Consider the following 13306-nt stretch of genomic DNA (forward strand, 5'->3'; position numbering starts at 1 on the left):
TAGTTCTATTTTAGTTTTGTTGAGGAATCTCCATACTGTTTTTCATAATGACTGTAACAATTTACATTGCCATCAACAGTGTATGAATATGAATTCTCCTTTCTCCACATTCTCACTAGCATTTGTTATTTTTTGTCTTTTGGATAATAGGCATTCTAACTAGGGTGAGATGATAGCTCACTATGGCTTCGATTTGCGTTTCCCTGATGATTATTGAGGAGCATTTTCTCATATACCTGTCAGTATACATCATTTGTATGTCTTCTTTTAAGAGATGTTTATTCAGATAATTGGCCCATTTTTTAATCAAATTACTTGTTTTTTTGCTGTTGAGTCATTTGAGTTCCTTGCATATTTTAAATATTAATCCCTTGTTGGAAGAAGAGTTTCCAAATATTTTCTTTAACTCTGCATGTTGTCTCTTCGCTTAGTTGATTTTTTGTTTGTTTTGCTGTGCAAGAAGCATTTTACTTTGATACAGTCCCATTTGTAGTTTTTGTTTTTATTGCCTATGCTATTGAAGCCTTACCCATAAAAACCTTTGCCTAGAACAATGTCCTGAAGCATTTCTCCCATATTTTCTTTTTTTTAAATTTTTGTAGGTACATAGTAGGTGATATGGTTTGGCTCTGTGTCCCCACCCAAATCTCATCTTGAATTGTACTCCCATAATTCCCACGTGTTGTGGGAGGGACTCGGTGGGAGATAATTTGAATCACGGGGAAAGTTTCCTCTATACTGTTTTCATGGTAGTGAATAAGTCTCATGAAAGCTGTTGGTTTTATCAAGGGTTTCCGCTTTTGCATCTTCTTCATTTTCTCCTGCCACTGCCATGTAAGAAGTGCCTTTTGCCTCCCACCATGATTCTGAGGCCTTCCCAGCCATGTGGAACTGTTAGTCCAAGTAAACCTTTTTTTTCTTCCCAGTCTTGGGTATGTCTTCATCAGCAGTGTGAAAACAGACTAATACAGAAGGTGTATATATTTATGGGGTACATAAGATGTTTTGATACAGGCATGCAATGTGAAATAATCACATCATGGAGAATGATGTAGCCATCCCCTCAAGTATTTATCCTTTGTGTTACCAACAATCCAATTACACTCTTTATTTTTAAATTTACAATTATCATTGACTGTAGTCACTCTATTGTGCTGTCAAATAATAGGTCTTACGCTTTTTAACTAATTTTTTGTGCCTATTAACCACCCCACCTGGCCCCCAGTCCACCACTACCCTTCCCAGCCTCTGATAACCACCCCTCTACTCTCTATGTCCATAGGTTCAATTGTTTTGATTTTTACACCCCACAAATAAGTAAGACATGTTATGTTTGTCTTTCTGTTCCTGCCTTGTTTTACTTGTAATAATCTCCAGTTCCATCCATGTTGTTAAAAATGACTGGCTCTCATAATGTTCATGGCTGAATAGTACTCCATTGTGTGTATGTACCACATTTTCGTTATCTATCCATCTGTTGGTGGACACTGAGGATGCTTCCAAATTTGACTATTGTGAACAATGCTGCAAAAAACATGGAAGGGAAGATTTTTTTGTATATACTGATTTTCTTTCTTTTTGGTGTATATGCAGCAGTAGGATTTCTGGATCATATGGTAGCTCTATTTTTAGTTTTTTGAGGAGTCTCCAGTGTACACCCTCACCAGCATTTGTTATTGCATGTCTTTTGAACATAAGCCATTTTAACTGGGGTCAGATGATATCTCATTGTAGTTTTAATTTGCATTTTTCTGAAGATCAATGATGTTGAGCACCTTTTCATATGTCTGTTTGCCACTTGTATGTCTTATTTTAAGAAATGTCTATTCAAAACTTTTGCCCATTTTTAGAACAGATTATTAGATTTTTTCCTACAGAGGTGGTTGAGATCCTTATATATTCTAGTTATTAGTCTCTTGTAGATAGTTTACAGATACTTTCTCCCATTCTGTGGGTTGTCTCTTCACTTTGTTGTTTTTCTTTTCTGTGCAGAAGCTTTTTAACTTGATACAATCCCATTTGTCCATGTTTGCTTTGATTGTCTGTGTTTGTGGGGTATTACTCAAAAAATTTTTTGCCCAATGTCCTGGAGATTTCCCCAAATGTTTTCTTCTAGGAGTCTCATGTTTGAGGTCTTAGATTTAAGTCTTTAATCCATTTTGATTTTATTTTTGTATATGGTGAGATATAGGGGTCTAGTTTCATTCTTCCGGATATGCATATCCAATTTTCCCAGCATCATTTACTGAAGAGACTTTTTCTCCAGTGTATGTTGTTGGCACCTTTGTCAAAAATGAGTTCACTGTATATTGTGTGGGTTTGTTTCTGGGTTCTCTATGCTATTCCATTGGTCAATGTGTCTGTTTTTATGCCATTTCCATGCTGTCTTGGTTACTATACCTCTGCAGTATAATTTGAAGTCAGGTATTGTGATTCCTCCAGTTTTGTCCTTTTGCTTAGGATAACTTTGTCTATTCTGGGTCTTTTGTTGTTCTGTATAAATTTTAGGATTGTTTTTTCTATTTATGTGAAGAATTTCATTGGAATTTGACAGAGATTGCATCGAATCTGTAGATTGCTTAAGGTAGTATAAACTTTTTAACAATATTGATTCTTCCATCTATAAACATAAAATATTTTTTCATTTTTTGGCATCTATTTTACTTACTTTTGTCAGGTTTTATAGTTTTTACTATAGAGACCTTTAGTTTCATTGGTTAATTCCTAGTTATTTAATTTTATTTGTGGCTATTATAAATGGGATTACTTTTATGATTTCTTTTTCAGATTGTTCACAGTTGGCATTTAGAAATGTTACTGATATTTGTATGTTGATTTTGTATCCTGCTTTACTGAATTTGTTTATCAATTCTAATAGTTTTTTTGTGGAGGCTTTAGGTTTTTTAAAATATAAGATCATATCATATGAAAACAAGGAAAACTGTGTATTTTCAAATAGTTTGTCTTCAAGCTCAGCAAGTCTCTCTTCTGCTTGAGCCATTCTGCTATTTAAGGACTGTGATGCATTCTTCAGTATGCCAATTGCATTTTTCAGCTCCAGAATTTCTGCTTGATTCTTTTAAATTATTTCAATCTCTTTGTTAAATTTATCTGATAGAATTCTGAATTCCTTCTCTGTGTTTTCTTGAATTTCTTTTAGTTTCCTCAACACATATATTTTGAATTCTCTGTCTGGAAGGTCACATATCTGTCTCTCCAGGATTGGTCCCTGCTGCCTTTATTAGTTCAGTCAGTGAGGTCATGTTTTCCTGGATGGTGTTGATGCTGGTAGATGTTCTTTGGTGTCTGGGCATTGAAGAGTTAGGTTTTTATTTTAGTCTTCACTGTCTGGGCTTGTTTGTACCTGTCCTTCTTAAAAAGACTTTCCGGGTATTTAAAAGGACTTGGGTGTTGTGATCTAAGTCATATCTACTTAGGGGGCACCCCAAACCCAGTAACACTGTGGTTCTTATAGACTCTTAGAGGTACATCCTTGGTTGTCCTGGATAAGATCTATGAGAATTCTCTGAATTACCAGACAGAGACTCTTGTTCTCTTCCCTTATGTTCTCCCAAACAAACAGAATCTCTGTCTCTGTTCTGAGCCACCTAAAGTTGGGGGTGGAGTGACACAAGCACCCCTGTGGCCATCACCACTATGACTATGCTGGGTCAAACCTGTAGCTAGCACTGCACTGGATCTCACCCAAGGCCTGCTACAACCACTCCCTGGCTACTGCCTGTTTGCTCAAGGCCCTGGGGCTCTATATTCATCAGGTGGTGAGGCTAGCCAGGCCTGTATCCTTCCTTTCAGGGTAGCAAGTTTTGTCAGGCCCTGGGTGGGTCCAGAGGTACCTGGCAATCAGTGACTAGGATCAAAAACCTTAGAAGTCTACCTGGTGTTCTATTGTATTGTGGCTGAGCTGGCACTCAAACCCACAAGACACAGTCCTTCCCACTCTTCTCTCCCCTTTCCAAAGGCAGAGGAGCTTCACCCCAGGTCATGAGGAGTACTGCCAGACTACTGCTGCCACCCCAGGCCACAAGGAGTACTGCTGATGTTTCCTTCAGGCCTGAGTGCTGTTAAGTCAGCTTGTAGTGAATGCTGCCTGGCCTGGGACTCACCCCTCAGGGCAGTGGGCTCCCTTCTTTCCCAGGGCAGGTCCAGAGAAGCTGTCCAAAAGTCAAGTTCTTGAATTGGAGGCCCCAAGAGCTCACTTGGTGCTCTACCCCTCTGTATCTGTGCCAGTACCTAAGGTGCAAGAAAAAATCCACTTTACTTTTCTCTCTGCTTTTCTCAAGCAGAAGGAGTTTGACCTGGTAGCACCACAGCTGGTAATATGCTGAGTCTCACCTGAAGCCAGCAAGTCTCAGAGGCTCACCTGAGGCTCACCCAAGGCCCTTGAAGTAGTGCTGGGGTGTTGCGGGAAGTCAGGGACCCTGAACAGAGGGACTGTCTGAAGCCATGGCAGAAGAACATAAATTGTGAAGATTTCGTGGACATTTATTAGCTCCCCAAATTAATACTTCAATAATTTCTTATGCCTGTCTTTACTGCAATCTCTGAACATAAATTGTGAAGATTTCATGGACACTTACCACTTCCCCAGTCAATACCCTCATGATTTCCTATGCCTGTCTTTAATCTCTTAATCCCATCATCTTCGTAAGCTGAGGAAGATGTATGTCACCTTGGGACCCTGTGATGACTGTGTTAACTACATAAATTGTTTGTAGAGCATGTGTGTTTGAACGATATGAAATCTGGGCACCTTGAAAAAAGAACAGGATAACAGCAATGTTCAGGGAACAAGAGAGATAACCTTAAACTCTGACTGCCATTGAGCCGGGCGGAACAGAGCCATATTTCTCTTCTTTCAAAAACAAAAGGGAGAAATATCACTGAATTCTTTTTCTCAGCAAGGAACATCCCTGAGAAAGAGAATGCGTCCCTGAGGGTAGGCCTCTGAAATGGCTGCTTCAGGGGCAGCCATCTTTTACGGTCGCAGCTGTAGGGATGAAATAAGCCCCAGTCTCCCGTAGCACTCCCAGGCTTATTAGGAAGAGGAAATTCCCGCCTAATAAATTTTGGTCAGACTGGTTGTCTGCTCTCAAACCCTGTCTCCTGATAAGATTGTTATCAATGACAATGCGTGCCAAAACTTCATTAGCAATTTTAATTTCACCCCGGTCCTGTGGTCCTGTGATCTCGCCCTGCCTCCATTTGCCTTGTGATATTCTATTACCTTGTGAAGCATGTGATCTCTGTGACCCACACCCTATTCGTACACTCCCTCCCCTGTTGAAAATCACTAATAAAAACTTGCTGGTTTTACAGCTCAGGGGGCATCACGGAACCTGCTGACATGTGATGTCTCCCCTGGACACCCAGCTTTAAAATTTCTCTCTTTTGTACTCTGTCCCTTTATTTCTCAGACCGGTCGACACTTAGGGAAATAGAAAAGAACCTACATGAAATTCACCCAATATCTGGCTGAATTTCCCCCAATACCTCATGAAATATCGGGGGTGAATTTTGCCTGATATCTGGCTGAATTTCCCAATACCGGGGTATCATTGCTGGTTTTTCAGGGCCCAAGGGCTCCTCAGTTAGCAGATGATGAATGCTGACAGGACTTGGCCCTTCCCTTCAAGACAGTGGGTTCCCTTCTGGCCCAAGGTGTGTCTAGAAATGTCATCTGGGAGCTAGGGCCTGGAATGGGGACCTCATGGCTCTGACTGGTGGCCTATTCTGCTGTGGCTGAGCTGGTATCCAAGATTTAACACAAAGTCCTCCCCAGTCTTTCCTCTCCTCTCCTCAAGTGGAAGTGCAGCCTAGGGTAAGGGGAGGAGTGATGCCAGCACTCCCATAGTTGCCCGGCTGGTGTCTCAGTAGGTCACATGCCACTCCAGTCCACTGTCTCTGTGCCAGGTTCAGCCCTAGGACTCATCTAATAGTTGCAGCCCTTATGGCCTAGACTGCCTTTCAAGTTCACAGACTGAGAGCACTTTGGCCCTTGGTAGCAATGTTTGTGGGCACTCAAGTTCAGACTGCTGGGATCGGTGATTCCCCTCTGGCTAGGTCTGGTTTCAATGCTCCCTCCCTGCATGTGCTTCAGCTGAGTTTGGTCCAGTTGCCCTTTCTGCTCTAACAGGGCAGCACTGAATTCAATGTCTCACTATTGCTGTGCTCTCCCACCCTTTTCCTCCAGAGCTACCCTGGGCACCACCTGCCATTGCCAGGGATGGGAAAGGGGTGGTGATGCACTCCAGGACTGTTTTTTCTATCTCTTCAGTGCCTCTTTCAGTGATACAGAGTTAAAACCAGGTACCATGAGGGCTCATCTGATTTTCTGGTCTTATGAAGGCGTTTTTATCTGTGTAGATAGTTGTTACATTGGTGTTCTTGAGGGAAGGATGATTGGCAGATGCTTCTATTCTACTATCTTGCTCCTGACAAATCTCTCTCCTATGTTTTCTTCTAGTAGTTTCATCATTTCAGGTCTCAAAATTAAGTCTTTAATTCATTTTGGTTAATTTTTGTGTATGCTGAGAGATATGGGTCTAGTTGCATTTTTATGCATATGAATGTCCAGTTTTACCAGGACCATTTATTGAAGATACTGTTTCTTCTCCAATGTATGTTCTTGGCAACTTTATCAAAAATCAGTTAGCTGTAAATAAATGCATTTATTTCTGGCTTCTGTATTCTGTTCAACTGGTCTATGGGCCTATTATTATTTCAGTACTATGCTGTTTAGCTTACTATAGTTTTGTAGTATATTTTGAAGTCTGACAGTATGAGGCCTCCAGCTTTATTCTCTTTCTTAGAATTCCTTTGGCTATTCAAGGTTTTTTGTGGTTCCATATAAATATTAAGATTGTTTTTTCTATTTCTGTGAAGACTGTCAGTGGTATTTTGATAGGGATTCCATTGAATCTGTAGATCACTTTTGGTAGTATGGTCATTTTCACAATATTTTTCCAATCTATGAATATATCTTTCCATTTTTTGTTTTGTGTCCTCTTCAATTTCTTTCACTAGTGTTTTATAGTTTTCCTTGTAGAAACCACTTACCTCCTTTGCTATATTTATTTCTAGATATTTAATTATTTTTAATAGTTATTGTAAATGAGATTGCTTTCTTAAAATTTATATGGAATCACAAAAGACCTTGAAGAGCTAAAGCTGCAGGAGATCCCAGTGGTGAGGTCTGCAGGTGTCCAAGATGTTGATGGGGGTTGCTGGGATTATCTTGCTTACTTCATCACCATAGGGAGAAGTTCCTTCTCATTCTCAACTGATCCTGTTTGGGAAATGGGGTGGTGGAGGGCCAGCATTTCCTACTGTTTTCTATGTGACCATCTCAACTTTCTATGCTCATTAGGGTGTTTTTTTTAACTCTTCTGATATACTCCAGCACTCTCCCTGTTATTTTTATTAAAATATAGTTGTTTATTCATTGTTCTGGCTTTGTGAGAGGGATGAGCTCAAGGGGCTTCTAGTCAGCCATCATGCTGATGTCACTGGGGTCTCTTTTATAAGGGCAATAACCCCAATCATGAGATTTCTGCCTTCATAATCTAATCATCTCCCAAAGGCCCCACCTCCTGTTACCATCATCTTGGGGATTTGAATTTTAATATATAAATTTTGGGGGAAGACACAAACATTCAGACTATAGCATCATGTGATTTACAATTTCAGAGGTCATATTAACTAAGTCAGAATGCAGAGCATCTAGATTAATATTGCTTTTAGAGGAAGAACTCTCATTTTTGTTGCACTTATACCCATGGGTGATTCAACAGAGAAGCTGAGCACAACAGATAGTGTTCATAAGATACTACTCAAGCAAATGGCAGATCTAGTGGTCTCATGCTTTCAGAAATTACATGAACCTCACATGAGGTTATATAGCAACATCAGCTTTGGTAATGGCTGAAACTTTGCTTACAGTGTCAGATGTTTGCATGGTGGAACAGCTTTCAGCCATGCCATTTAACTCTCCAATGAGCCTGCCACAGTGATAAAGCTCTTCAGATCCCTAGACTGGCAGGAAACAACAGCATCACACATAATTATCATCCTCAGAGAAAAGAGTCCATTAATGATCTGGGCTGAAACAAGGTCTGAATACTAACGAAAGGGTGGCCTTCTAGGATATTAATTAGGGGTGACACTTTCAGTGCAAGTTTGACTTTTCTTCTTCAGATTGCAGTTGAAACTGTGCATTGGATGTGAGCAAAATGCAGATCAGAATGAGAAAAGAAAAGAAGAAACAGCAGAGGATTGGCAAAAAAGCGACAAAAGGGAAAATAACCATGAAAAGCAAGTCAAGAAAATTTCAATCCTAAAACACAAAATGTAATTCAGGTGCTTATAACTCAGGTATTGGCTTCCCTTTCCCTATCATTTGAGATTTAGTAAAAGTGGCTCCACCATTCTTTCACGAGCTCTCTGGGTAGTGTAATACTTTATTGCAAGATATCTGAGAATCTCTAGGGTTTATGCCCTCAAAAATTTTTGCATTCTAAGTTTCTCAATCTGCTGAACATGATGTTTCTCCTGCATTTCTCATGCCTGTAATTCTTGCCTCTCTCCTTGACAGTTGAAGTATGGTCTTGAGATTGGTGTATTGGTAATACCTGGGTCTTGTTAGTAATGCAGACTTCCCCACCCCAGACCTACTAGATCAAAATCTGCAAGTTTAACAAGATCCCCAGTGATTTTCATGCATATTAAAGTTTAAGAAGCTCTACTATAATCAATGCAGACAATCTAGGTATGGAACACAGTTACTTCTTGGTTTCCCAGAAAGAGCATGGTAGGAATAACAGGTTTTATTACAGATTTGGTGCAGTGGAGGGGTTTATACAGAAGCAATGCCTATACTTTATAATTGCATATTAGCTGCCCCTAAATTTAGAAGTCCTTGAACCATCTTTTTTTTTTTTTTTTTTGAGACAGGGTCTCAGTCTGTTGTCTAGGCTGGAGTGCAGTGGCGCAATCTCGGCTCACTGTAACCTCTACCTCCTGGGTTCAAGCAATTCTCCACCTCAGCCTCCCAAGTAGCTGGGCCTACAGGTGTGCACCAACCACCACACCCAGCTAATTTTTGTATTTTTTGGTAGAGACAGGGTTTCACCATGTTGGCCAGGCTGGTCTCAAACTCCTGACCTCAAGTGATCTGCCAGCCTCGGCCTCCCAAAGTGCTGAGATTACAGGCATGATCCACCATCATCAGTCTCTTTGGACCATCTTGACTGTTGCTTGACTACCTCTTTTTCTCAAATCTCACATCTCAATTCCTCTCATTTTAGTTTTCAGACTAATTTAGTTCTCCACCCACAACCAGGCTCTATGCTCACATTTGCATATATAAAGATTCATTTATGTCCTCCAATAAAAGAGTTATCTATTCTTGCTCTCAACCTTTGGTACCCCAGAAAAACTTACAGTGACTTTGAAGTTTCATCCTGTTCTGTCTTTCTTTCCTTCTGGCCTCTATGAGTAGAAGGAAGTTGTACAGACATATAATTTTTCTCTGATATGAAGTATGTCATCCCTACCCCACTTAAAAGGTGGAAACTGCTATAGTCACTTTGGATTTTGAAACAATCTTTTTTATCCAACTACATGCCTAAATCTCAATTATTCATTGTAAAGCAAGATAAGAATAGCTTGGGTCATTCAAATCCACAGAGTCTAAACACCATATGTGAGAAACCACTTTCAAATATTTTAACAGAATTACAGACAGGGAATGAGAATTATTCTGAGAACAAGTTCTAATTAGTTTTTCTTTATTTGATCATTCTCTTTTGTCAAGACCAGCTATTATCTCCGACTTGTGACTCTGGCTGGAGTAACCTAGTATCACCTTCCTTATCCAAGTCATTGACTGCTTTTGGGTTTTAGGGGGATGTCTCTCTAGAATTGGTTAGAGTCCATAACTGGACATTACTAAACATTTCTGGCCAAGGTAGGTGTTTAATGTGGGTTGACTCTATGTTCCCACCCAAATCTCATGCTAAATTGGAATCCCCAATGTTGGAAGAGGGAACTGGTGGGAGGTGATTGGACCATGGGGGTGGATTTTCCCCTTGCTGTTCTCATGATAGTGAGTGAGTTCTCATGAGATCTGGTTAAAAGTGAGTAGCACCTCCCCCTTTGCTCTCTCTCCTGCTCTGCCATAATAAAATGTATTTGTTTGCCCTTTGCTTTCCACTATGATTGTAAGTTTCCTGAGGCTGCCCAGCCATGCTTCCTATACAGCCTATGGAACTGTGACTCAATTAAACCTCTTTTCTTCATAAATTATGGAATCTCAGGTAGTACTTTATAGCAGTGTGAGAACAGACTAATACAGAGAACTGGTACCAGAGAAGCGGGGCATTGCTATGAAGATACCTGAAAATATGGAAGTAACTTTGGAACTGGGTAACAGGCAGAGGTTGGAACAGTTTGGAGGGCTCAGAAGTAGACAGGAAGATGAGGGAAAGTTTGGAACTTCCTAGAAACTTGTTGAATGGTTGTGACCAAATGATGATAGTCATATGGACAGTGAAGTCCAGGCTGAGGTGGTCTCAGATGGAGATAAAGAACTTATTGGGAACTGGAGTAAAGGTCACTCTTGCTATGCTTTAGCAAAGAGACTGAGGCATTTTGCCCTGCTCTAGGAATCCATGGAACTTTGTAGTTGAGAGAGATGACTTAGGGTACGTGGCAGAAGCAATTTCTAAGCAGCAAAGTGTTCAAGATGTGGCCTGGCTGCTCCTAACAACATATACTCATATGCATTCACAAAGAGATGGTCTGGAAGTGAAACTTATATTTAAAAGGGAAGCAGAGCATAAAAGTTGAAAAAATGTGCAGCCTGACTATGTGGTAGGAAAGAAAAACCCATTTTCTGGAGAGAAATTTAAGGCTGCAGAAAGTTGCATAAATAAAGAGAAGCCAAATGTTAATAGCCAAGACAATGGGAAAAATGCCTCCAGGTCATTTCAGAGACCTTTGTGATAGCCCCTCCCATCACAGACCTGGAGGCCTAGGAGGGAAAAATGGTTTTCCAGGCCAGGCCCAGGGCCCCACTGCTCTGTGAGCTTCAGGACATGGTGCTCTGAGTCCCAGCCACTCCAGCTCCAGCCACAACTAAAAGGAGCCGAGGTACAGCTAGAGCCATTACTTCAGAGGGTGCAAGCCCCAAGCCTTGGTGGCCTCCAAAAGGTGTTGGGCCTGTGGGTGCACAAAAGACAAGAGTTGAGGCTTGGGAGCCATCGCCTAGATTTCAGAGGATGTATGGAAATGCCTGGACGTCCAGGCAGAAGTCTGCTGCAGAGGCAGAGCCCTCATGGAGAACCTCTACTAGGACAGTGCAGAGAGGAAATGTGAGGTTGGAGACCCCACACAGAGTCCCCACTGGGGCACTGCCTAGTGGAGCTGTGAGAAGACAGCCACCATCCTATAGACCCCAGAATAGTAGATCCAGCGTTGAAGCCACAGGCACTCAATGCCAGCTAATGAAAGCAACCAAGGGGGCTATACCTTTCAGAGCCATGGAGGTAGAGCTGCCCAAGTCCTTGGGAGCCCACCCCTTGCATTAGTGTGCCCTGGATATAAGACATGAAGTCAAAGGAGATTATTTCGGAGCTTTAAGGTTTAATGACTGCCCTTCTGTGTTTTGGACTTGCATGGGGCCTGTAGCCCCTGTGTTTTGGCCAATTTCTCCCATTTGGAATGAGAGCATTTACCAAATCCCTGTACTTCCATTGTATCCTGGAAGCAGCTAAATTGTTTTTGATTTTCAGGCTCATAGGCATAAGGGACTTGGGCTTGTCTCAGATGAGACTTTGGACCTGAATTTTGGGTTAATGCTGGAATGAGTTAAGATTTTGTGGGACTGTTGGGAAGCATAATTGGTTTTGAAATGTGAGAAGGACATGAGATTTGGGGGTGGGGATCAAGGGCAGAATGATATGGGTTAGCTCTGTGTTCCCACCCAAATCTCATGTCAAATTAGAATCCCCAGTGTTGGGGGAGGGACCTGCTGGGAGGTGATTGGATCATGGGGCTGGATTTCCTCCTTGTTGTTCTCATGATAGTGGGTGAGTTCTCATGAGATCTGATGGTTTAAAAGTATGACACTTCCCCCCTTTCTCTCCTGCTCTGCCATAGGAAGATGTGCCTTGCTTCCCCTTCATCTTCCACCATGATTGTAAGTTTCCTGAAACCTCCCAGTCATGCTTTCTATACAGCCTGTGGAACTGTGAGTCAATTAAACCTCCTTTCTTCATAAATTACCCAGTCTCAGATATTTCTTTAAAACAGTGTGAGAATTGACTAATAGTGTGTTTCCTTGGGATCAGATGATCAGGAACATAGGGAGTCATCAGACTCACTGAGCGAATGAAAAGAGGAAATGTTTCACCTATCTCCACATAAAGTGGAAGGAAGAGAATGTTTCACACATAGTAGATAGAAGGATAGACTGGGTGGGTGGCCTGCATGACCAATAACACATCAGATTAATTTGTTTTATAATCAGCAACTTCTAGTATATACTAATCAACTTTGATCAATAGAAGAGTTGATAAAAATAGTCTTGAGTTCAATTGAGTTCCAATATTCAGATTCACAAACTTTTTTCAGCATCTACTATGTGCCACGTGTGAGGCCTGGAAAAACACAAATAATTACGAAATAGTTACCACCTTCAAGAAGCAAATAATTACAAAATGTTTCCCATCTTCAAGGAGCATAGTCACAGGACAAAATTAATTTGAATATGATATGGTATATCCTATAATAAGTATACATTATCTTATATAATCACAGAAGATTTATTTTCCTGTCTTGGGCAATCAAAAAAAGCTTCAGGAAAAGATATCTCCTAGGAAGAGATTTTTCTATTCTTCTGTGGTGGAGATTCCTATTTTCATCATATCCTTTCACCATGAAAGTTAGGTTTCTAAGATAAGCAACATAACTTTCCTGAAGTTTTGTCTCAGAGCTATTAAAATAGAGATGTTGAAAGAGTCAACAAAGCTGTAATGTGAATGTGAAGATCTACGGAAAACTGATGTTAGATTGTGAACTCCTGACATAAAATAATTTGGAGGATGATTACTAGACATCATTTCAAGCTGTGGTGACCTTATAAACTTATTGCCCAAATTAAGACACTCTGAGAGTAATTGAGGGACACTATTAATAATTCCTAGGCTACAAATATAAACTGAGACTAACCTGGGTGAGCTGGTAATAGGGTCACTCTAGTGTAAGGCCATATTTCCAGTCATCTGGG

The 13306-nt window shown here is 40.8% G+C and overlaps 1 protein-coding gene across 7 annotated transcripts in view; it reads right to left on the reverse strand.

Annotated features, from left to right (window-relative positions):
• IGSF11 (immunoglobulin superfamily member 11) overlaps window positions 1–13306 on the reverse strand; it is a 446505-nt gene that overhangs the window by 174763 nt on the left and 258436 nt on the right. Inside the window, exon 10 of one of the 7 annotated variants that reach the window (XR_010155728.1) lies at window positions 12524–12677. The exons of 5 other annotated variants lie outside the window; for them this stretch is intronic. The gene's annotated coding sequence lies outside the window, so the exon portion shown is untranslated. Of the gene's footprint in view, window positions 1–12523; window positions 12678–13306 lie in introns of those variants that run through there. One more of the 7 variants, XR_010155721.1, reaches the window with a different exon arrangement.

The sequence above is a fragment of the Pan troglodytes genome, chromosome 2 (assembly GCF_028858775.2).
Source record: "Pan troglodytes isolate AG18354 chromosome 2, NHGRI_mPanTro3-v2.0_pri, whole genome shotgun sequence".
Taxonomy (NCBI): domain Eukaryota; kingdom Metazoa; phylum Chordata; class Mammalia; order Primates; family Hominidae; genus Pan; species Pan troglodytes.